Source organism: Protopterus annectens, chromosome 1.part0 (genome assembly GCF_019279795.1).
Source record: "Protopterus annectens isolate FY-2018-M chromosome 1.part0, PAN1.0, whole genome shotgun sequence".
NCBI classification, from domain to species: Eukaryota; Metazoa; Chordata; order Ceratodontiformes; family Protopteridae; genus Protopterus; species Protopterus annectens.
The window spans coordinates 557,797,938-557,806,357 of NC_056725.1; the positions used below are offsets into that span (position 1 = coordinate 557,797,938).

At 42.1% G+C, this 8,420-nt stretch overlaps 1 protein-coding gene across 1 annotated transcript in view; it reads left to right on the forward strand.

Moving 5' to 3' along the window:
* Positions 1–251: 251 nt before the first annotated feature.
* The window catches only part of KCTD3 (potassium channel tetramerization domain containing 3), an 816,466-nt gene continuing 808,297 nt past the window's right edge, over positions 252–8,420 (forward strand). The window contains exon 1 of the mRNA XM_044061321.1: positions 252–393. The gene's annotated coding sequence lies outside the window, so the exon portion shown is untranslated. The remainder of the gene's footprint in view (positions 394–8,420) is intronic.

Sequence of the window (8,420 nt, forward strand, 5' to 3'; positions counted from 1 at the left end):
TTTGATGTTATCATGTGACTTTGATTTTGGATTATTTAAACTGATTTAGTTCAGTTTTTGTTCTTGCCTGAAGAAGCTTTTTAAAGTGAAACTGCTAAGGTTGCATAATAAACTTTGGAATGTATCTTTGGATTCTTGGATTTTGTCTTTGCGCATGGTTCCAGTGAATCTGTTTCTTTTGCTTGTGCTCATTTATTTTTGCTGGATTTATCCCCAGATAATACTTTTTTTTATTATTATTTCCAAGTTATCTGGTGGACATGACTAGCTTCAGTCCACTTCCATCCACAAGTGGAATGGCTGCTAGGAGATTAATTGGTGCTTCGAAACTTAAACTCCTCAACATACCTGAGAACCCCTTAATGAACTTTGATGATGGAACATACGATCCAAGTAAGTTTAACAAGGATTCGGTTATGCAGTTTAAAATGAATGTGGATACATTTGAACATAAACCGTAAACTTTAAAGAAGTTACAATGGGAGCGCTTAAGCTTTGATGTTTATTTAAAACATAAAGTTGTACCAAGGGGCTTGCGACTGCTAAAAATGCCTACTTATGGAATTAAATATCCAGATTTGTTAAAGTGCTAGCAGATATTAAATTTGACATGTTTGCTACAATGCATGCAGCCGATGAATGATTTTTTTCACCCACTTGAGACATCACTTCATACAGATCTTGAGCAGCAATACTTATAACTAGTTAATAGTGTTGAACAGAATCGGCACATAAATTTATTGTACGAATCAGTAGATCATATTAAAATATTTGAAAATAAATTTGACACCAAGAAAAGAAAACTGGCCAGAGACTTTAAAGATTTTAAAACCGGACGCATTTTTGCATGTACCAGTTGGAAAGCTCCTTCCTTGACATGTCAGAACATTATACATGTGGAAGCTGATATTCAGAGAATGGAGCTGCCTTCCGCAACACAAACAGAAGTTAACATTGAGGGGACTGGGTCAACCAACACTGTACAACCACCAGTACAGTTGTTGCTCTGAATATCGTTTCTGCACTTGCTCCATTGCATTTTCCTCGTTCGCAGAGCTCATCCATTACCATGTACAGTGCAGCAGAAACGGAAAGAGTTTTCACAACTAGCACCAGCAAAGGAAAAACTCGTACAAACGGCAGTATGTGAAAACTTTAAAACATGGTTTAGTTTTTAACCTTTCTAAGTGTGAACTTAACAAATGTGAACTGTCTGTCCTTAACAAGGGACTTTCGTTTGTACCAGTTTGTACTGTTGACGTGTCGCAAGTATTCAGTGAAGTAAAATATTTTATCACTTCTTTAAATTTAAGTCTTACTTATGGAGCCAGTAACGAAACTAATGCCTACTTATATATCTAGTAGCACTCCAACTATGCAAGCCTTTGAGAGGGCTATTGAACACTATATTTATTTGCTGTATCAAGATGGGCTAAATAGGTCATTTCCTAATTTAAATGAAAATTAATATGATGCTATCAAATCTTAATGAACATATTGCTATGAATGCTGACAAAAGACAGTGATGTGGTAGTGCTTGACTTTGATTACTATTTGTTTACTACGAATGAAATGTTGAACAGCATTAATTATAAGAAAATTACTACACGAGCGTAATAATATAATTATAAGAATCATTAGATTTTGAACTATTTAACTATCTTACAACATCAGCACCAATTACACTTATTATATATGGTATTCAGAAACTACATAAATCGTTGAGTTGTCCACCACTAAGACCGATAGTGACTGCAAGGGGATGGGTTACAGAACCCATAGCTAGGTATCTTGATTTAGAACTAAAGAAATGTTTACAGTCTGCTCTTACTGTTATTAAAGATTCTACACATTTTCTTAGAGGATTGTATGCATGGACTACAGGTAGAGACATTAGAGATTACTTTTTAATTACAATGGCCATAGATTCCCTGTTCACATGCTTTCCTAATAATATTGGTATTGATCGTGTGAGATGTTTTTGAATAAATATTCATCAGTGATTGAAGCCAAGATTCAAGATTTCTGTCACCTATTGGATATTATTTTAGAGTATAATATATTCCTCTTCCAAATGCAGTTGTACCATCAGACCACAGGTGTTGCATGGGCACACCTGTGGCTAATGCGTATGCGAACATTGTGATGTTAATATATTCGGTCTAGTTCCAATAATTCATATTTTGAAGGCATTGTTTTTAATCGTAGATTCGTAAATGACCTGATGTTCTTCGTGTTTCACTGTTGCAGTCATTACATTTGGGTAATCCTGCTGGCAGGTTGCCCTCAGCCGGCCTGAATTCCAAAGTCTTGGGTCCTGCGTCTACTGCTATCGGCCCTTTCTTGACATCAGGTCGTCAGGGGTATAAAAGAAGCAGCCAACACCATTTTATTCAGTCTTTCTTGCCACGCGGTGCCCGAAGCAGAAGCAGTTCGCAAGCGCCGGTCGGCCGACTCCTGAGATTTTTGTGTTTGAGTTTCAGATCCGAAGTCTTCAATAAAGCTAAGTACCCCGTTGGGGAAATTTTTTTTCTTGCTCCAGACCAATGTCAGAAAAAGTTAATAATTGTATTTCTTGTGGAAAGCAAATACCTCATAAGGATTTTCATTCTTACTCTATTCCTTGCCTAGGCCCTGATCACAACGGTACTGGTTGTCATTTTTGTACTAGATTTAACCAACGCACTATTCAGCGTCTGTATGATTTTGCTTTAAACTTTTTTGGACACAGATTTTAATTATCCTGAAATGTCGTCGGATAGCTATCAGACTACCGGAGTTTACAAAAAACGCAAAGAAAACAACCGAGGCCCAAAACCGATGACGAAGCTTCTCCTAAGCCATTTGCCAGTTCTCAGTGAGGTGCTTTCGCAGCCCCTGACGCCCGCTACTTTAGAGTCCCAGGCCGCTACTGACTCTCACATGGAGTCGGCCATGCCGCTGGATACTCAAGGTATTGGAGCCTCGAACACTAATCCCTCAGATGGGTCCGCAGCCGCTGAGCAGGTACCGGCTTCTGAGGGTGTATTCAGACCTAAACATCTTTACATTAAAGCGACTTCAGCTTCAAAGGCAAAGACTAAAGCACATTCTAAAGCAAGGAAACAAACTCAAGAGCCACGTGGACAGGCCTCTATGCCCAAATAACAGATGCTCAAAATGGCCGAAGACTTGATTACCTTGATCAGGGGTTCCCATCCCCCTCCTGATAAGAGGCCTAGGCAAGACACTGACTATGAATCTTCAGATCAGGTTTTTATTTCTTCTGATTCCTCTTCTGATCAGGAATATTCTCTTCCCCCATATGAGGATTCTGATGCTGAAGAATCTATACCTTCAGCATCTCCTCCTGAGGATTATTCCTTTGGGGAAACCTTGCATACCATGAGGGAGCATTTCCATTGGGAGAGCCAAGATTTTTCAGAATCTAAAAAGAGGCTCATGGATTTTCTTTTACTACCTCAGCACAGACCTCTAGCCATTCCACCTGTGTTAGACATTGTAGATGATTTGTTTTCGGAGTATAGTTGACCCCTGACTCCTTACCCCCAGCTCCTGTTAAAACCTGACAAATATTACAGGGTTCCTGACTCACACAAATTTCTTTTTAAAAACCCTGCTGCTGACCCAGAAACTATTTCACAGGGTCCAAAGGGAGTTAAGGCTTCCACTGCAAAAAATCCAACCCCCTCTGACAGAGATCCAAGGGCAATGGATAGATGGGAAAAAAAGGTTTACACATCTGCAACTTTGGCTATAAGGGCCTTAAACTGTCAATTTCATTTGCTTAAGTATCAGCAACATGTCATGGGATTGCTTAAACAGAAAATGTTAAATTCTGAATGTGCAGGAAACAAGGAAATGCAGGATTTATTGTATGCAGCAGAACAAGTTGGAAAACATACTTTGCAATGTGGTTTTGATTCTTTGGAAGCCTCCTGCAGGGCTGCAGTTACGGGTTCTGTAATTAGGAGGCATGCTTGGTTAAAGGAACAAAATCTGCCTGATCAAGTTAAATTACTAGATGCACCTTTTACAGCATGATACTTTGTTTGGTGTTAAAGAAAATGGAGGACAAAGCTAAATCTATGCAAACTGTCCAAAGATTTTTTACAAGTACAGCCACCTAGGTTTAGTAGACACTGGCCTACAAAAAATTGGTCCTTTCCTGTGTCAGACGGACCTCAAAGGGGCAGATCCAGACGCCCTAGGGGCAGATCCCAGGCGCAAGGTTCTTATAGGCCCAAGCAATGGGGTGCTTCTACCTCCAAAGCTGGAGAAGATAGATCACAAACATACAGAAAACAGTCCCAATGACTTCCCCCTGCCTGCAGCAAGCACTTATCTTCTGGCAGCACCCTTAGGGGGGAAATTAGCACTTTTTGCTCAAAATTGGCACACCATAACCCAGGACATGTGGGTTCTAAACAGTGTCACAAGGCTACAAGTTCCATTTCCATACTGTGCCAAAGGCAAACGGCTGGCCAGATCTGCCAAAAAATCAATGGGCAGAGGCACAAAAACAAGTCTCATCCCTCATGGACATGTGGGCCATTCAACAAGTACCAGAGCAAGAGCTGGGACAAGGATTTTACTCAGTTGTTCTTGGTACCCAGAAAGGACAAGGCCTGGAGGCCGATACTGGACCTATCTATTCTGAACACTTACCTGGATATTCCGAAATTCAAAATGTTGACTTTGCAGCAGCTTCTGCCCATGCTGGGCAAGAATGCTTGGCTTGTGACTTTATACCTAAAAGAGGCATACCTGCATGTTCCAATCAGACAGTCATGCAGAAGATACTTAAGATTCAAGGCTGGTTCAATGCATTACCAATTCTCTGCACTGCCCTTTGGCTTATCTACTGCGCCCAGGGTCTTTACAAAGTGCCTGGCACCAGTAATTGCATTCTGCAGACAAAGAGGAATACAAATATATCCTTACTTGGACGACTGTCTCAAGCAGAGAACATGGACATTCTTCTTCAACATCTGGCATTTGTGAAAAGACTTCTAACATGCCTAGGGTACACAGTCAACAAAAAGAAATCAAAACTAGTACCCTCACAAGAGATAACATTCCTGGGTGCAAGCTTGAATACAACTTCACAGATGGCTTATCTCACGCCAGACAAACAAAGGCAACTGACTACCTATTTCAAAATGTTGGCAACAAAGGCCCAGTTATCTGCAAGAAAAAATCTGCAGGCTTTGGGCTTCATGGCCTCCTGCATCCTACTAATTCCATATGCAAGACTGCATATGAGGAAACTTCAATGGTACCTGAAAAGTATTTGGACTCAACATTGCCACAGCCTGGAAATGGTCATTTACTCTCATTCTCTGCATACAACAGGAGTTTCGATGGTGGGCAAAGGCTTGTCACTAGAACAAGGGACAGCCATTCACATTACCTCCAGCCAGGCAGACACTAACAACGGATGCATCAGACTATGCCTGAGGAGCCCACATGGCAGGAAGATGTATTCAGGGCACATGGGCCTCAAACCAAATGCATCTACATATCAATCAGAAAGAGATGTTAGCTGTTCAAAATGCCCTGACAGCCTTCAAGGACCTACTACATACGGGACAACTACTGATAAAGACAGACAACACCATGGTCATGTGGTATATAAACAAGCAGGGGGGCACACATTCTTACCCCCTTTGCAGACTAGCCATGACCTTGTGGGACACAGCTTTGACTTACCAAGTACATCTGCAGGCGCAATTCCTGCCACAAAAGGAAAATACTCTGGCAGACGAACTAAGCAGAAACCTCATGGATCCCCACGAGTGGAAGCGGATCCACAAGTCTTCAGCATGATAACAAGGAAATGGGGATGCCCGGACATAGATCTATTTGGCTCCCCTCTCAATTACCAACTAAAAAGATTCTGCACTAGGACTTATCACAGACAAGCTTGGAAAGTGGACACCCTATCAGTATATGCCTTTCCTCCACTGCCTCTCCTCCCCAAGGTGCTCCTAAAGGTCAGACAGGAGAAGCCAAAGATGATACTGATTGCCCCAGACTGGCCACGCCAGTACTGGTATCCAATACTAAGGAACTTATCTCTATACCCAGCTTGGACCTTACCTCAAATACCTCGACTACTGTCCCAGCAAAACAATCAGATCTTGCACAGCCAACTCGGGACATTAAACTTGGCAGCATGGCGGATAATGTAGTCATACAAAAACACCTCTCAGTAAAGCTGTGATGGATGTCATTCTGGAAGCCAGATGGCCTAGTACTAGAAAGTCTTATGCTGGAAAATGGAAGAGATTCTGTGCCTGGAACCAGGCACAAGGAACTGATACAGCGGTACCAAATATTCCTCAGATTTTGCAATACTTAACTGAGATGCTGGACAAAGGCCTATCTTTTTCATCAATTAAAATTCATGCCTCTGCCATTTCGGCTCATTACAATACAGAGCCACCACTTTTTTCTCACCCTTTACTAAAGCAGTACCTCAGAGGAGCCAAACATTTAATGCCCCCAAGGAGACTACCAGTACCTGCATGGGACCTCAACTATGTCTTGGAAAAGCTCTCCCTGCCTCCTTTTGAGCCAGCTGCTACTGCTGATATGAAGTTTTTATCTTGGGAAACAGCTCTGCTCTTAGCAATTACTTCTGCAAGACGAGTTTCAGAGCTACAGGCGCTCATGGCTGTGGAACCTTTCATCATTTTTCATCCAAACAGGGTCTCCCTGAGGACAAACCCAGCATTTATGCCTAAAGTAGTGTCCAGTGTGGCTCTTAACCAAGTCATCCATCTGCCAACCTTTTACCCAAATCCACAGAACAAGGGGGAGAGAATTCTGCTTTCTTTGGACGTACACAGACAACTTAGATTCTACTTGGACAGAACCAAAGCTTTCAGGAAGACGGAGCAATTACTAGTGGCATATGCTGCAGGATCACAAGGAAAGCCTATCTCAAAGCAGACTATTTCTAAGTGGTTAGGCCACTGCATTCGTTTCTGCTACTTACACCATGGCAAGCCAGTGCCTAAAGGCATTATGCCTCATTCCACCAGAGCTGCAGCCACCTCAGCAGCCTTTCTCAGGAGAGTACCAACCAGAAACATTTGAGGCGGCTACTTGGAGTTCAGTGCACACCTTTATAAAGCATTATCTGCCACTCTACTCTAAATCCAGGGCAGGCTTTGCCACTGCAGTTCTGCAGGACCTCATAGCCGCTCCTACTGCTGTCTAGTTCCAGCCTCCCAACCATAGCTTTGGGACTCTACCCAAATGTAATGACTGCTACAGTGAAACACAAAGAACATAGTACAGATGTGTACACTTACCATAAATGAAGATGTTCGAGTGTATTCACTGTTGTAGTCCAAGTTACCCACCCGCCTCCCCCCCCCCCCCTTTTTTCTTTTGGATCTTATTTTTCCTTTTCTGATTTATATTACCTATGTGGTGTATTTGCTTATAGATGAAGGTAAAATTTATATTGGTGTATTTCTGAATATATATATATATATAAAGTTTGGCTACCCTTTTTGGGGGCACCTGACACCTGGGGCAAGAAAAACTGAAGAAAATGGCGTTGGCTGCTTCTTTTATACCCCTGACGACCTGACATCAGGGAAGGGGCGACAGCAGCCGACGCAGGACCCAAGACTTTGTAATTCAGGCCGGCTAAGGGCAACCTGCCAGCAGGATTACCCAAAAGTAATGACTGCAACAGTGAATACACTCTAATATCTACATTTATGGTAAGTGTACACAACTGTACTTTTCTTATTCTGACTGGGACATTAGAAGATTTTAATATGTTTTTTAATAGCATGAATACCTACACTGAATTTTATGTTTTAAAAAAATAAATATATTTAAATACAATAGACTTTTTAGATATGTTAACTAAGTTAGATTTAGTACTTACAATCTAGGCTATTTAGAAAGCGTGTGAAAAGGAATACATAGGATCTTAGGAAGTTACTAGGCTATTTGCCCTGAGCCCCTTGCAAGCCGAGCCTAGCCCATGTTCCAACATGTCAGCAGCCTATGCCACTGTCCAGCAGGGACACGGGTGCAGTCCCAGGGGTGTATTTTCTGTTCTCCATCCAGTTATCCAGGTTGCACTTAAAAAGGGTTAATGAGGTACTCTACTTGACATGGAGAGGGAGTCTATCCTGCAAAAGGGGAGTCTCTGGGACACAAATCTGTCCTGCCAACAAGTTCTGTTGATGTCACAGATCAGGATGAGGTTGGGCATGCCAGTTACTTGAGTGCAGCTTGACTTGCGGATATGCAGCAGTGCAATCAAGGCTGGGACTGAGATTGCTTTGTAAGAGGTCACCTCTGAGGAGTCTGTAGGAGACTGAGGGATGGGGCATTTAGCCTATCTGTGTAGGGTAGATGTTTGAGGCCCTGGATTCTCCTGGTGAGGA